This window comes from Giraffa tippelskirchi, chromosome 7 (genome assembly GCF_054371585.1).
Source record: "Giraffa tippelskirchi isolate mGirTip1 chromosome 7, T2T-mGirTip1v1.2.pri, whole genome shotgun sequence".
In the NCBI taxonomy this organism is placed as follows: domain Eukaryota; kingdom Metazoa; phylum Chordata; class Mammalia; order Artiodactyla; family Giraffidae; genus Giraffa; species Giraffa tippelskirchi.
Genome location: NC_137281.1, coordinates 55,303,742 through 55,320,644, shown reverse-complemented (window position 1 = coordinate 55,320,644; position 16,903 = coordinate 55,303,742). Strand labels below are relative to the sequence as shown.

General features: G+C 43.5%; 1 protein-coding gene across 29 annotated transcripts in view; it reads left to right on the top strand.

Moving 5' to 3' along the window:
* WWOX (WW domain containing oxidoreductase) overlaps nt 1-16,903 on the top strand; it is a 918,690-nt gene that overhangs the window by 72,151 nt on the left and 829,636 nt on the right. The window lies entirely within an intron of this gene.

Below are 16,903 nucleotides of genomic sequence, written 5' to 3'. Positions count from 1 at the left end.
CATTTGGTGATTTTGGAAATAGGTATTATTTGCTGTCTTGGAAAGGTTTTTTTAAATAGGAGGGTTAACTAGGTATGTGCTTCTCTGGCTTTCTTGATATTTGCAGCCTAAGATTTGTATCCATTTCTTGTTGTTAAAGTTGAGTACAGTTTATCATAATTTTTAACACCTCAGGAGGCCACAGAGAAGCACTTGTCTGTACTCTCTTCAGGCTAAACAGCCCAGGGAACAGAACCCTACGTGATCAATCCCCTCTATGGCTGATTCTGCCTTCCTATATCCTTACTAAACATACCGTCTAGACACAAATGCTCTGTTCCTCTGTTTACCTTTTCCTGAAAAAACAAGAGGTTTTTGTTACCAGCTTATACTGGTTACATATCAGTGTAGCATGTTCTACACTTTATTAATCCAGGAGTATGTTACCTTAACCCCTCCAGGATGAAACTGTGTCTGCAATGCTTATTTTCAACTTCAAGATCTGTTAGGACTTTGGAAATCTTAAACAAAAGGTAGTTTTTAAAATAAAATCAGTGACTATGAGAGTCCCATGTGATGACGGAAAAGAAATCTAATTTGTTAGCGCCTCAGTTTCAGTGTGTATAAATTGAAGAGACTAATAATGATGATTATGATGTGATTTGTTTTGTTGACATTTGAATAGATTGTATTTGATGTAGTGTGAGGCCCACAGATGACTGTCCATTGTGTAATTGTAGTAAAACTAGACAAAGCCTCTAAGCATAGGATGTTGCACTTTTGGGTACTCAGTGAATAACTTCATTTCAGTCGGTTTCTCCTGTTTGTTGAATGAATGAGTGAATGGATGAATGAATGAATGAACGTGAATTCCCCCATCACAATTAGCTTTCTTCTTGAAGGTTGAAAGAAACTAAATAATTTTGACAAACTTTGGAGAACCAAATCAGAAAACATATAAAACAATGCATGGAAACCAGTTGAAGTTTTGTTTCCCTTATTATTCCATTTTTTAAGATCTAAGTCTGTATTTTTGTATGATGCAAATGATCAGGTTTAAACAGATTCTTTGGAAGATGTGGGTGGGGTTCAGGGATTTAAATGATGTCGTGGGTGTTTCCATGGCATTTTAAGACCTCCTAAGTCCTCCATTTCCATTAAGCATTATGGATGCATTCCAAGAATTTAATTAATATAACATCTCTTCATTCATTGCAGTTCCTCACCAGGGTTAGGAGAACTTGGGAGTGTTTAGTTCTTTATTCAGTTGATTAAAAGGTACTTTCTATGATTTTCTAAGTAGCTATTTTCTATGGAATTCAGAAGTTGTCCATGAATATTAAATCAATACAACTAAAATGATCAAAGTGTTGAGAAGTGCTTTCATCCAAATATAGAAGAATAGTTCTCTTGCCTCAGTTGGGAAAAATAAAGTTATAAGGCTACAGATTGGAGTAAAAGGGTCATATTTGAAAAATCCCAGAACAGTAGGAGTTTTATTTGGAAGTTTTGAGGAGCTAAAGTAAGAAAAGGAAAAAAAAAAACAACCCAGTAAATCTTATACTTTATAGAATGAGCGTTAAGCTATGGGCTAGTATGATACGGTCCAGGCTGCAAATTCATTGGCTTACATAAGGGTATCACAAGATCTATGGATAGTTAAGATCCCTCATGGGTCTTGGTGGGGTGAGCGTGAGGGAAGGACATGCCTTTTGGAATCAAATACATGTTCTTCCTTGGGGCCACTGAAGAAAATGGAATCTACATCTGATGCAGTAAGGCACATCTTCCGTTTTGATTCTGTGCTTGGCTAACGTTGAGATTGGATTAGATCCTGCTTTACTCCTGAAGAGGGATGGCGAGGCGGGGGCAGGGCAGAGGAGGCAAGCAGACGGTGGGCAGGAAGTCCTTCTGGGTGCATCCTGGTACCGCCTTACCCCTTGCACTGATGCCACTGGGCTAGGCTGACTACCGTGGGTGATCTTTGCTCACAGGTAGGGAAGGAAGACGGAGAAGGCGGTGGCACCCCACTCCAGTACTCTTGCCTGGAAAATCCCGTGGACAGAGGAGCCTGGTAGGCTGCAGTCCATGGGGTCGCTAAGAGTCAGACACGACTAAGCGACTTCACTTTCACTTTTCCCTTTCATGCACTGGAGAAGGAAATGGCAACCCACTCCAGTGTTCTTGCCTGGAGAATCCCAGGGACGGTGGAGCCTGGTGGGCTGCCGTCTATGGGGTCGCACAGAGTCGGACACGACTGAAGCGACTTAGCAGCAGTAGCAGCAGGGAAGGAAGAAAAACATACTCCCACCTGTCAAAAGTAGCATAATCATGAGTTTCTAATACATTTGTTTGAGCTTTCAACAAAGTGCTCCAAATGTTTATCACATGGCCCCAACATTTTAGCAGGTTTCATTAAAAAAAAGAAAAACCTTGGATACCTGTTTTGTATATATTATATGTACAAAATACATATTATATATGCCATCCATTCATTAACATGTGAATATGTTAATTCCAATTTATTACTTTCTGTCTCTCTTTTCTCCCCTGTACATGATTACTATTTTATAGCTATATTTTGGTGGAATTAACATAGATTATCCACATAGAGAAGGTTTCAGGTGGGGATTTACAACAGGCAGGTTCTTCATCCTTGGAAGGGATCCTTCTCTGAGTTTGGGATTTGAGAATGCATTTTGGAGTGATCCAAGCGGGCTGGAAGGTGCAACTTTGTGGGAAGATGAGTTGAAATCATTATTAGGGCCGTTCTCAGAATTTACGGGATATTTGATCACAGGCGTGACTTACCTCAGGAATGATGGAATGCTTCTGCTTGGAATATTTTTAATTAATCTGCTTTGGTTGTATTGAAACTATGACACAGAGAACACTAGAAGTTGATAAGGAATAACTCAGAACCACATGGAGAACAGTGTGGTTTTTGTTGTTACTAACCTCTTTGTTCCAGTTTCTTTGTACATGGAAGGAAGATAAAAAACAGACTCCACATCCTGCATTTTTGTTGGGAAATATGTGAGTGTTTTTGACAGCTCAGAACAGTGCCTGGCACACAGTGAGCCCTTGGTGATGTTACCGGTTTCCTGTTGTTGCTCTTGTTTTCTGACTGGTGACCCTTTGTTACTTGGAAGCTCTTACTGTGGATGCAGTCCACGGGGTCGCAAAGAGGCAGACACGACTGAGTGACTGAACCGAACTGGATGGTGGTTGATGCATTCTCTTCCCTGTCCATCTTGTAATAGTATCTGTCAAAGCTTTTATCCACTGGCTAGAAATTTCTTTATTATAAATCTAGTACTGTTATACCTGGTTGTGAAATATATAATGTAGATTGGAAACAGCTAAGACTTGAACAGTTTCTTGAACTGGAAGAAAAGTTCTTAGTTAATGAGCAAGGGTCATGTATGAGTTAGTTTTTGTTGCAGTAGCAAGCAGCACCAAACCCTCAAGGGCTTGCAGAAGCCGTGTGTATTTCTCTGTTTGTGCCCTACCAGGGCTGGAGACTTGCCTTGGTCCTGTTGTCTTAGCTGGGCTTCCATGGGCTGTTTCTTACGACTTGGCATTCCAGGGCCCAGGCTGCAAGAGAAGTCGCCAGAGGCAGAGGCTCATGTTTGCTTCACATTCTGATAGTCGTTATCAAGTCTCAGGGCCAAGACCAAGGTCAGTGGGGCAGGAAAGTGTATCCCACCTACAGGGAAGCGTGACAGAGACAAAGGGGGAACAGTAACCGAACAAGGGACATGTTCCACCAAAGACAATTTCTTAGGATGCATGCGTGTGTGCTAAGTCGCTTTAGTCGTGTCTGACCCTGTGCAACTCTGAGCTGTAGCCTGCAGGCTCCTCTGTGCGTGGGATTCTCCAGGCAAGAATACTGGAGTGGGGTGCCATGCCCTCCTCCAGGGGATCTTCCCAACCTAGGGCTCGAACCCGTGTCTCTTACATCTCCTGCATTGGCAGGCGGGTTCTTTACCACTGGCACCACCTACGAAGCCCATTTCTTAGTATAGGTACGCTTTGTCTTTCAGTAAAATACCACTTCACAAACTTGCTTAACCTTTATCTTGGGCTTCTTTAAGTAGTTAAAACCACAAATGCAAGAGTGAAAAAAAGAAAGATACTTCTGAAAGTCGGGAATACATCGGCCAGTCTTAGTTCTGAGAATCAAACCAGTGGTCTTTGCAGGGACCCAGCATGAATGGCCTGAGTAGGGAAAACCAGCTCAGAGTCCTGGCCAGAGGCATCCAGATTTATGGCCCATCCCAGCCTTCTCTCATCTGGACTGTTTTCCCTTCAGATGTCTTAGTCAACCAGTAATTAATTTGAAATCCAAACTTTCATTAAGTGTTATTGAGTTCCTTCACGCTGACATTGATAGTGCCCTATTTCTTTAAAATCACAAACCATTTTTCATACTGCCGTTTGCATATTTTAACAGAAAAGATTGCAGTTGTGGTGTAAATGACCCAGTTTTCTGGATATATTTACGTGAATGTCATAAACTTATTATCCTTCCCTTCCACTTCACTGCTTTTCTGCTTTTCTCCAGTATTTTGAAATCATATTTAAAACATCATTACAGCCTCTGAATTCTATCCAAAGTATAAATAAATTTTACCGGGTGAATCTTTTCAAAACAATACCACGTAGCTGGTCTGATTTAGATCTCATCTTATGTAGTGGCAGCACCATTGTGCAACCAATGAAAAATATGCTCTGAATGTTTACAGGATGGCAAGGGGGGAAGTGACAGAATGTCAGCATCATATGGAATTTGCATGAATAGAGATGCTTAAATGAGGACAAGCAATCTTGGCCAAAAATAACATTTGAGGATAAATTTTGGAGGGCTGGTTTAATAAGAGTAAAGATAGGTCTTTTTAAGATGTATTTTTAAAAAAACAAATAGAAGGACCCTTTCAAGTTAGGAACTTTGTTACATTGTTCTTCTGCAGACAAGATTTATTGTAGCTACTTAGTGGGTGAGGAGCTTCCCTGATGGTTCAGTGATAAAGAATCCGCCTGCAATGCAGGAGATGCAGGAGACGTGGGTTCGATCCTGGGGTTGGGAAGATCCCCTGCAGAAGGAAGTGGCAGTATTCTTGCCTGAAAAATCCCATGGATAAAGGAACCTCATGAGCTACAGTCCATTGGGTCACAAAAGACTCAGACATGACTGAGCGACTGAGCACACGCACGCGCACGGTGAGTGACATGTTTGCTTTTTAAGTTAAGAAAAATGAGAGTCACTCAGGAATCCAAATTTCTGGCTTCTCTTAAAAATGTTGGAAGAGTTGACAGTGATTAGCTGGGGCTGAGTAGCAGCCGTCATTCTGTTTCTTGGAATGTTCTTCACTCCTGCCTGGTTGAACCACCTTCACCCCAATCCGTCCAAACTCCTCTTCCTTTATTTTATTTTTGGCATTTACAGCACACTAACATTTTCTTTAATATTCTCACATGTTATATTTATTGCTTCTCAACTGCCTACCCCCCAGAAGAGTATGAGTTGTGATGTAGAACATAATTTTGCACAGAGCAAGTAAGTCCTTAATAAATGTTCATTGATGTGATAAGTGAATGGAGTTGTTCCCTGGCTGACATTTGCACCTGCAGCTTTTTTCGTGTTCCACCTGCTGTGGTCCCTCTGGGCTGCCCCTAGGAGGTTCCCCAGGACTGTTGAGCTGTTTGATGCCCCAGGACCTTGGGATGTGCTGGCAGTCCTACCTGCAGAGCCCCCACCCATCCACTGCTGAGGTCCTCAGCCTGTTTCTCCCCCTAAAACACTGTGCCTGGCATGAAACTTCTCCGAGTGCCTGCAGGCTGACCGGAACTTGCTCCATCATTCAGCCTGACAGGCGCCTCCCCATGACAGTTTTGTCAAAAAGACCTTGAGCTCCTCCAGGGGCGGAGATGCATCTTTTCATCTCTGTGACAGCTCCTGGCTTGCCCCCCACTGGTGATGATTAAACGGTCTCCCAGTGCATTCAGGTTTCTCAAATGCTGAGGGTCCTGACCCTGCGAAGTTTCCACATGTCACAGTTGGAAAAGGAATGAGAAAGACCGAACTCCTGCGTTTTGAGCCCAGGAATGAGACACATAAGCTATGGAAAGATAGATAAAATGACCGCTCTTGCCTTCTGGTTTCCTTTTCTCAGAGAAGGGCACAGATGATCACCTTGTGTCTCAGGGTCACAGCACTTAAGCCTTTATCTTATTGAGGTTACTTTTCAGGAGGAGGTGACCCCATGGAAGTTACGGTGAGGGCACAGAAAAATCTAATACGTAAACCTTTCAAAAGAAAAAAAAAAGTTTGACTAAATGATTGTACCTCTTAGCCATATATACAATTAATTTGAGTGTATTGTAAGTTGGTTAAAATATTCCATTAATGAAAAAGGTAGGCCCAACTTATGGTAAATACACTACTAAGTGTTTATAGTACATTTCATATTTTACATGATTTCCTTTATAATTCTGCATATCTTTTCATTCTAATTCCCTGAAGGATGTATAAAAAGAACCCCTAAAGAGAGTAATTACCGCTGTACTCTTTAACCAAGGCTCCTTCGGCAAAGCGAAAATCTGAGCTGCTTTTTAAAGAAGGCTGTTTTTAAATAAAAATGCAAATAAGCTACTTTGTAACCACATTAATTACCCACCTAGCCTCTTATTACCATGTTTGTATTGTTTGCAAATACTATTTACAGTCGTGTGGAAATTAGCATCGCTGGTCCAGAGGAAAGATGGTGGTGGGGAGGCTGTGCATTGGAACCAATTAGGGTGAACCTTGTCTGCACGGAGGCTCAGGGGAGAAAACACAGCCCTGCAATGTCAAATAATAGCATTAGCTCTGACTGCCTCGGCAGAGCGCCGTAATTATATTATTGGCCCTATTTTGCTTCTGCAATGAATTTCATTGCCTGCATTGTAAAATCAGCAGGCAGCAAAGTTTCTGCTAATGATTTAATGTACTCTCTGATCATTTTGGACAAAAGTCACGGTAAGAGCCCATGAGGCAAGTTTGATCACCCCTGCCGACCACCGCCTGGCTTGAGCATTTTCAGTTGAGAGCAAAAATCCCATCTCCTCGTCATCCCCAGGAAATCCTGCCCACGCTGGAGAGAAAATGACTCGCATGTTATGTAATTTTGAGCAGAAGGAAAAGGTGATCTCGCACAGCAGAAAACAGCAGAGAGGGCGAGTCAAGGGCCAGTCTGTGTCAGGCACCTTTTGTAGCATGTGACCTCTGTGACCTGTGATGTCACCGGCTTTCTGCAAAAAGGAAACTGAGGTTCTAGCTTCCGTAGAAACACACCACATGGAAGGTACCATAAGCGGTGATTAAATTAGCCCCCTCTTCACATCAGGTGTAATTTTTTTAAATACAGTTTTTTAAAAACTTCAGCCATTTACTGACCAGGATTTATATTCAGTGGGTTTTTTTTTTTTCATTCTTACATCAAAATATGTTTTGGATTTAACAAATGCTTTTCATGTGCTTTGAAGTTATGGGAATCTGAGCTTAACAAGCCTTCTTATGAAAAGATGGACTCCTGCTTTTAGGAAGCTCGTTCTGTGATGGCGTTCTGTGATGGAGCGCTGTGGATCCTCCCAGCGAGCATCCAAGGAGAAAGGAGCGGGGAGCTCTGGATCCGTTGCATGCAGAAGTTTGCAGGCATTACTTGGTTGAGTCATCCAGTGTCACCACGATACAGGTATCAATGGCCCCATTTGCCAGACAGCAGTGAGAGGAGAGTGACTTACCCCAGGCCGCACTTGCCGAGTCCTTGGCAGAAGCAGAATCTGAAAACAGAGCTTGGATGTTCTAACAAAACATAACAAACCGATGTGGTGTAGATCCCTCCTGGGGCCACAGACAAGGTCATAGACCCTCCCCATACTGGCAATGTTTCTGTTCTTTAATTACTTTCCTTTTCTCTTTACAACAAATTCATAGTCGTTGTGGGAATGACTTTGTACATTTTGTATTATATATGTACACATATATGTATATACGCACACACAGTACATACTCTGACGCACTCTCACATGAGTGTCTGTGTATTTCCATTTTCTGCTCTGGACAGTGTCTTCAGTGCTGTACGTTGTTAAATGAGGCTCTTGGCACCCCTGCCCATCTTTCCCCATTTCTCCTTTACTTTCTAACTTTTGCCACTTACTTGTCTACTTTGTCATGGTTAATAACCTTTATAATCCATGCTGTGCCTGTAATTAAACCCCCGTGTGCATTACCTATGAATTGATTCTAAAACATGGAAAACAATATTTATGTCCTCATGGCCATAGAAATATTTCTTATCCAAGGACCACTTAAGGTGCCTCTGTTCCATTTCCTCCTCCAGGGGTCCTTTGTCATGACCCTTGGACAGTGAAGCTAGTGTTCACCTCTGTCTTCCTCATCATATGCTTATGCTTAGTCCTTCAGTCGTGTCTGACTCCTTGCGACCCCATGGACTGTAGCCCACCGGGCTCCTCTGTCCATGGGGATTCTCCAAGCAAGAATACTGGAGTGTGTTGCCGTGCCCTCCTCCAGAGGATCTTCCCGACCTAGGGATTGAAACCGTGTCTCCCACATTGCAGGTGGATTCTTTACCATCTGAGCCACCAGGAAGCTATCGTCATGGTCTGCCCTTAACTCATGAGAGCGTAAGGGGTGCAGGTTCTGAATCTTCTTACTGCAACTCACCTGGAATTTTGAGCCTGGTGAGTGATCTTTTAATCCGGTGTCTGACTCTGATCTTTTAATCCGGTGTCTGACTCGCGTTTACCTGCCATCCACCCCTAGTCCCTCCGAGGTAGTTGCGGAAGTGTCTCGCTCAGGCTGATTTTCAGAAGTAAAGGTCTCTCTTCTCAAGCAGCTGATGGCGCTTACATATGCAGATTTCATTGTAAATGAGTCCTTGACAAACCAAGTGGCCTGTTGGATAAAATAAATGATCAGTGGCATGCGGGAAACACTAACAGATGTGAGAGGAGCATTTCCTAGTAGGAAAAAGAATAATTTATGGACTTTCAAAGGTAGCGGCTCCCAGAGAGATCACCAATGACCTGGTGGCCAACGTGTAACCTAATTTGCTTTCTGAGCCTCATGGGACAGCAAGGAAGGAATCAGTAATGCATTTCTTAGAATCTCCCCTTTAAAATTACTGAGTATCACCATGAGATTTCCTTCGTTTCTTAATTGAACTATCATTGGTTTACAATATTGTGTAAAGTAATTCAGTTGTATATGTATGTATTCAGTTTTATGTGTGTGTGCATATATGTATATACATACATTTGTTCTTTTTCAGATTATTTTCCTTTATAGGTTATTACTGGGTTGGCCAAAACATTCACTGGGGTTTTTTTTGAGGGGGGGAGTGATTTGAAAAACCCGAATGAATGCTTTGGCCAACTCCATACAAAATGTTGAGGAAAGTTCCCTGTGTTACATTCTTGTTGGTTAACTGTTCTATAGATGGTGATGTTTATCTGTTAATCCCAAACTCCTAATTTATCCTTTCCCCCACTTTCTCCTTTTGGTAAGTGTAGGTTTGCTTTCTACATCTGTAGGTCTATTTCTGTTTCGTAAAGAGGTTCATTTGTATCATTTTCTTTAGATTCCACATATAAGTGGTACCATGTGAATTTTATCTTTCTCTGTCTGATTCACTTCATTTAGTGTGATAATCTTTAGGTCCATCCATATTGCTGCACATGGCATTATTTCACTTTTTATGGCCGAGTCATATTCCACTGTGTATATGTATTGCCTCTTTTTTATCTGCTCCTCTGTTCATGAACAGCTAGGCTGCTTCAGTGTTTTCTGCCAGGAGATCTCCAAGGCGAGATGTTGAGTCACTGTTAGACCTGGCTAGAGAGAGCAGTCTGATTGCTGACTGTTGCCTTGGCCTCTGGCTCTGCACCCTCTCTGCACGGTAGGGCTTTAAAAAATTCCTCTCTCGTCTTCTGCTTTCTTCCTTCTCTGTTTCACATGCCCGTGTGCGAAGTTTTTTCAGTTGTGTCCGACTCTTTGTGACCCAGTGAACTGTAGCCCGCCAGGCTTCTCTGTCCATGGGATTTCCCAGGCAAGAATACTGGAGTGGGTTGCCCCTAGAGATCTCCAGGGGATCTCCCCGACCCAGGGATCGAAACTGAGTCTCTTATGTCTCCTGCTTTGGCAAGCCGGTTCTTTACCTCTAGTGGAATTCATTCCTTTCACATTGCTGATGTTCCTTTCCTGGACTTTCTGTACAGCTTGTAGCAGGGACAAAGAGAAAGAGGGGGGGAAAAGAAAAATAAAATTATATTGGAAATAATGCTAGATGATGGCAGATCTCTTAAAGGGGGGGAAAGCAAAGGTTTGGTCCAAACATTTAATCTCTGTGAGCCTTAAGTACCCTGTGTGAAACAGGGTCTCCTGCCTGCTTCACTTGGCTGCTCTGAGGGCCCGAGTGGTTTTCCCACGTGCTGAGCAGAGTTACCCTGAAATGCAGATGGCCCCCCGGTTTGTCCTGTCCTCACTCTCGCTGCTGAGCTCACGTTCCAGAGGCACTGGCTTCTCAGGTGATGCCCGTGGTGCGTCTTCACCAGGTGCTCTTTCACCGTTCATCCACGTGCTGGGAGATGTGACTTTGGTGCTCGCAACCCGAGGGACACTTTGTTTTCTGTAAGGACTGGGTTAATCTTAGAGTGGGGTGGCCTTTGCCCAAGGTGAGCCTGTCTGTATAAAGAACCCCCGAGCTGGCTGGTCTGGGACCCGCCTTCTCCGGTGGTGCGGGCCTTCTCCTGCAAATGGGACGTTTCGCTTGTGTGCGCTTGTGATGGGTTGTGCTGGGGGTGAAAAGCAGGCATCCCTACCCAATTCAGGACATTAAAACTTCACCCCACTTTTATTAGTGAGTAAGTCTGAGTGCTCAGCGAACTGCGAACAGAAGAGAAGCTTACGATGAAAAGGCAGACGTCGACTCCAGCCTTCCAAATAGAGACAGCAAGTCCTCACTCTCGTCGAAGCCATTAGAAGGGAAATTGGGCTGAAAACAGTATGATCATTTCTGGTTTTTAATTACACCCCTCTTCATCCATTCAGCATGGAGGGGACTTGCTGCTGGGCAGCACACACATAAAATGTTTTTATTGTAAGATGTAAAAGTGTACCCACCAATTTGACAGCGTTTTCCCTCTCTTCTGCAACTGCTGAAATAGGGAAGGAATTTCAAGTAGGAATCAAAACATTAGGACAGTTAGCTTTAGTGAAGGAAAACTAATACAGCGTCATTTACAAGGAGCATGGAAAGGCCGAGGGCGTAACGAGACCCTGTTAAGCATGCACGGAGATCGAAGGCGTGGGACAGTATGATGAGAACACACCCGTGATGTGAGCTTGGTTATTCTAAGTCTCTGCTTGAGTCCAGAGTGTCGCTAGCTCAGGTTAAGTGGGAGACGTCTGCTGAGGCCACAGTCGTCTTCTGTGGTTAACAGCAGGTTGAAGAACATGCAAGAGAGAAGTCGGCCTGGATAGTTTGCTAACACAGTTTGCTTCTTTTTTGAACAGAGTCCTAGTCCAGCCCCACGGGCCAGGCTGTGTATGTGGAATTATTTCTGAGCTGCTCTTAAACTCATCTATGCTTCCTCCATCCCTCACTGGGCATTCTGTTCCACTTATTCTTCAGTATTTTCTTCGTTGTTCTTTCTACTTTTCCGCTCTAAGCTCTTCACTCTTCATTTCCTGAATTTTAACTAGCTCTCCTGGTCTCTAGCAATTTCTCTGAACCTAGGTAACTAGTAGTTACCCAAACCTGGGTGACTTTTGGTTGGCAGGTCAGACCGGGTACATTTTGGACACACTGATGCCCCATCTTCCTTTCTAGCCTGGGCTCAGAGCGCTGGCTCAGGAGGGAAGCTGGTGCCTGCTGCTGCTGCCGTCCACTGTGACTGGGTGCCCGTGGCAAGGATGAAGGGTGGTCTCAGACTGTGCCTCATCCTTCTGTTTTCCTGCTTTCTCCAGGGACTTAGCTGGTCAGGTCTCTTACGTTCCCAGTGGACCTGAGCTTGGTCCATCGTGAGCTTTAGGTGTTGGAACACAGCTTAGATTGTCCAGTTTTCATGAACTGAATCTCAAAGAAGCTATCTAGACCTCGGTTGTAATTCTGAAATTCATCGACAATAATCACTGGTCTGTTTGTCAGACAGATCAGCTTCCAGTTTGGGAAACATTGTTGTAACCACATGTGTTTAGGCTTTCAGCAGTTTAAGAATAAAAGTGTATTGGAAATAATGCTAGATGATTGCAGATCTCTTAATTTTGTGTATGCTGCTGCTAAGTCGCTTCAGTCGTGTCCAACTCTGTGCGACCCCATAGACGGCAGCCTACCAGGCTCCCCCGTCCCTGGGATTCTCCTCTAATTACCAAAAAGCTGTCTTTGAAAACAGATGTAAACAAGGAGGTAAACAAGAGTAACGTTTGAGTAATTCTTTGCTCTTCTGCCTCTGAATTGGGCTATAAATGGTCTTGAATTTATATATTCTTGGTCCTTTAGGAACCATAAAAACATACCCTTACATATATATGAAATGGTGAGAAACTGCATATTTATTAAGAATCATGACTCTTAGGACTAGATAAGTCAAATTAAATCTCATAAAAATCTGTTACGGAAAATAAATACGTGGCAGTGTTTTTTCTTTTAAGGTCTGCTTATTAATTTTGTCATGTTTAATATGTTACAGTTGCAAACAAAGGCATAAGTGTGTGTGTTCATTCCTAATTAATTTATGTAATTGGGTTTTATAAATTTAGGTGTTTAGGAAGCTGTGCATAACACACCCCATTTACTGTGTGCTGTAGCCAATAAAAGCATAATAGAAAGAAATATAGTTTGAAGCTCACTTCAGTGGTAAATATATAATAATTGTAAATGATATCTTTGTAATGTTTATTTTAAATTTTGCAGTGCTGCAGATTTTCTGAACATATCAATTAATGTTCTTATTTGAAGTAATGACTAGTTAATTATTATAAATTCTAACTGCTCTATCTCTGACAATTAAAAACTCTCTTACAGCTTTTGGGTAGTTCCAACTGTATCATATAAGCAGTACAACATCGGAGAAAGAAGAGTAAGAATGGAAGGGAGGGTCTTTAAAATATGGATAGTTTTGTCACTTTCTGTTTTGGATGGTTGTTCTTGTGTGTGTGTACACACATGTATGTGTATATATATATGTGTATGTGCATATATGACATCTGTGTATAATTTCTATTTCAGGCTACATAAGCAGTGAATGAGCTGAAAAATCTGAAATGTATTTTGAATTTTTAAAATAGGTTATACATTATAACGTGAAAATCAAATGTTCTTAGATAAAAACTAGTAAATTTTAAATATTTGTGGCATAGCTGTGATGTTACCCAAGAGCTCAGCTTGGCAACAAAACTGCCTCTGCAGCCTGACAAAGACCAGCTGGACCGATCTGGTGAGAAAGGGTCTGGGCTTTGTAGCCAGGTCTTCCCTGATGTTTATTCACGTGTGGAGGGAAGGCCCCCTTCTTTCCTCACCTAGCTAATAAAAAGATGCTGAGAAGCCCACATCAGTGGCACTCTGCTTCTGTCCAAAGCATGAAATGTTGTCCAGTTTGTTTTTATGAATATATTTAAACAGACGACTGTGTCTCTGGTCCAAACATCTGCCTCTTTGACCAGCAAGAAGCACCTGGAGCTATTTGAATACTGGGCCTGTACGCCTTTGAGAAATCCACTTGATCCACAGTATTCTTTGTAAACATAATACCTTCCATCCAGTGAGAGAGGCTGTGCAGGGTCATCAGGAGGGCCTTTTGTATGTTCTCTTTTGTGCCTTACAGGTGAAAGGAGAGTGTTGGATTTCCTTATGAAAGTACAAGCTTACTGGGATTCAAAAAACCTTGAATAATCATGTGTAAAATGAATACTGTATGTGGAGTAAGTGTTATGGATCATATTTATGATGAAATATGTATGTCTTTCCAAGGGTAGGACCTTCATAATTCATTTATAACTTACATTCCTTACCTTACATGTAAGTAACAGAATAGTAATTTTCTTCTTTCTGGAGAATTGTTACCCATGGAAAGGGGAAAAAAAATGATAAGCTCTTCTCAAACAGCAGAATGCCATTCAGAGAGAACTGGAAAAAAAAGTATTATAGAAAAGCCAAAAAAAAGAAAAAAAAAAGAATCGTAGGTTCTGGTGATGGTGGAAAAATGACGTGCGAGCAGAAGTGCCCGACACTGAGCTTCATCTGTTTTGTCATGTTATGACAGAAATCATTACAAGTGTGATAGGTTTATTTATAAAGACTCGCTTCTATATTCAAAGTACATCTATTCCAGCATTCCTCATTTTGAGCCGGGCTGTGGATCAAGATGAAAGAAAAATTAAATTGTGTATTGAAAAGCTGTTAATTGAGCTGTGCTGTCTTTAGTGGGAAAGCGCGGGCTTTGGGCAGTTGATCCCACTGAGGATTTTTAATGCACTGCGTCGGGAGGCCATCAGCCTGCTTTGGAGAATGCAAACAGGGCTAATGACAAAGCCCCCAAAACTTGAGTGCTTTCTGCCGGTCTCTTTGGAAGGCGAGAGTGTTCACTTACCGACAGGTAAAATCCTGCACATGTACATTCATGATGGAACGAAACCCTGTAGCTTCTTGCCTTTGGGTCACCAAAACCTATTTCCTATGGGGTCATTTGGGGGCTTATTTAAAGTTTTTAATGTCAGCCCTTATAAAATTATTATAAGAGATTGCTCCCCTTTTCCTAATCAATAACTATATAAGAGATTTCCCCCTCTTCCTAATCAATGTAAATTCAGTTGCATTTCAGAGGATGGCCAAATAGTATTTCATCATATCTAATATCCATTTAAAAATGTTAGGTCTCCCCAGTTATAATTCTCGAAAGTAGCCTATCAGTGGTTTAATATGGTATCTCCCTTCTCTAAGGCAGTGTTAATTTCCTTTTGTAGTTAATCTGTCCCGCTACCAAATTTCGTATATTTATAGTTAAAGATTCTGTTAAGAGCTATGTGATTTAAGTACATCTGGGATAAAGTGGCCTTGGCTTTAACTATGGAACAAATTTTCTTTATTTCATTCTCTTCACTGATAAATCCATAGTAACTGGAGGCAACTCCTAGAATTGTGGGCAATGTGAGCCTCTAAAGTTTGATTAAAGACACTTCGGTTACTTAGTAGGACTGGGAGGCTTGAGGACTGAAAGGAATTTATTTGGGGTTCTGATTCCGGCCCTGACCTGGCCCAGTGGAGGAGAGTGGGTTCACATGATCTCCACCCAGAGCTGTCAGTCTTCCGTGAGTCTGGGGTGGGCGTTACTTCTCAGGAAGGCAGTGATGGAACCAGTTGGGTCTTTTCATAGCCATTGTGTAGGACACACCTATACAGCAAGGAGTCCATGAACATGGACATGGCTTTGAAGAGTGATGGAACCAGTTGGGTCTTTTCATAGCCATTGTGTAGGACACACACATACAGCAAGGGGTCCATGAACATGGACATGGCTGGGAAGGGCTTTTTTTCATTTATTCATCCACTCCCTCACTCATGCATTCATCAGATGTGTGTGCTGAGCACAGCTTCTGTCTGGGTTTTGGGTGAAGGCTTTGTTAGTGAGGTGACTCTCGAGCAGAGGGCCATGTGTGGAGTGCAAGGTAGAGCCGTGCAGACAGGAGGTCACACGGGTCTCCTGGCATCCAAGAAGCTCTCGTGGCTGTTGGCACGTGCTGCCACCATGGCTTCTCTTGTCGCTTTGTCACGTCTCACGTTGTGAAGCACAGGCAGTGGCACCCTGGGAAGCTGGAACAAAATAGGCAGCTAGACTGTGCGCCTGGAATCAGCACACTCCTCCTGGTGCTGACTGCTGTGTCGGTGCCCTCCCTCCCCCGCCACCCGGATTCATGGACTGAAGCCCCATGCCCCAGTGTGCTTGTGTGTGGAGGTGGGGCCTTTGGAAGGGCACTGAGGAGAGATGAGGTGGTGAGAGAGCTCCGGCGGGATTTGCATCCCTGTAAGAAGAGGAAGAGGGTGCGGTCTCGCTCTGCATGGCACTGAGGATAGGCCGCGGGAGCCTGCGGTGAGGAGGCGGCCGTCTGCCAGCCAGGAGGAGAGCCCCCACCAGTTGCGGGACCTGACGCCATCTTGATCTCGGACTTCAGTCCTCCAGGACCATGAGAAACATCCGTCTCTTGGTGAAGCCCCCCAATCCATGTTGTTTTCTTAGAGCCGTCCAGGCAGAGTAAGACCCTGACCCTGTGGGGAGGAAGGAGGTTCCAGCAGGAAGAGCTTGGGGTGAGTCTGAGAAACATGGGGTGGCTGGTGGGGAAAGAGCAACAAGGCTTTGCAGCGTGACTGTGATTGGAGAGGATCCTGGCAGGGAGAAGGCGACACAGAAGGGCACGGGGGACAGAGGTCTGTCTGAGCACAAGGGCCACGGAGCTGGCCTCAGCAAACCCGGTTCCGATCCATGTTGTGCAGTTTACTGCCGTCCAGCCCCTCTGAGCTTTGGTGCACTGTGGGCCAGTGAGATGATGCATGTTCGGTCCCTAGCATGTAATCGTGGTGTCTGTGTGTATTTGATCATACTCTCTTTCTGGGGGATCTGTTTGGGAAAGGTGTTTTCTAGCAGCCAGCAGGTGTGCATCCTGGCTGGAGTGCAGGGCTCTGCACTGCCCTTCCCAGCAAGCAGTCAGCGGGAATTTGATCTTTCTTATTCTAGAGAGTAGGGTTGGGCCTCGGCAGTATGTGGCTGGGACCCTTTCATCTCTGCTGCTTTGGCCGTCCGTCAGGCGCTGCTGCAGAAGGAAAGCTCACTGGATGGAGAAAGAGCCAGTTGATTGCTTCTCTGAAGG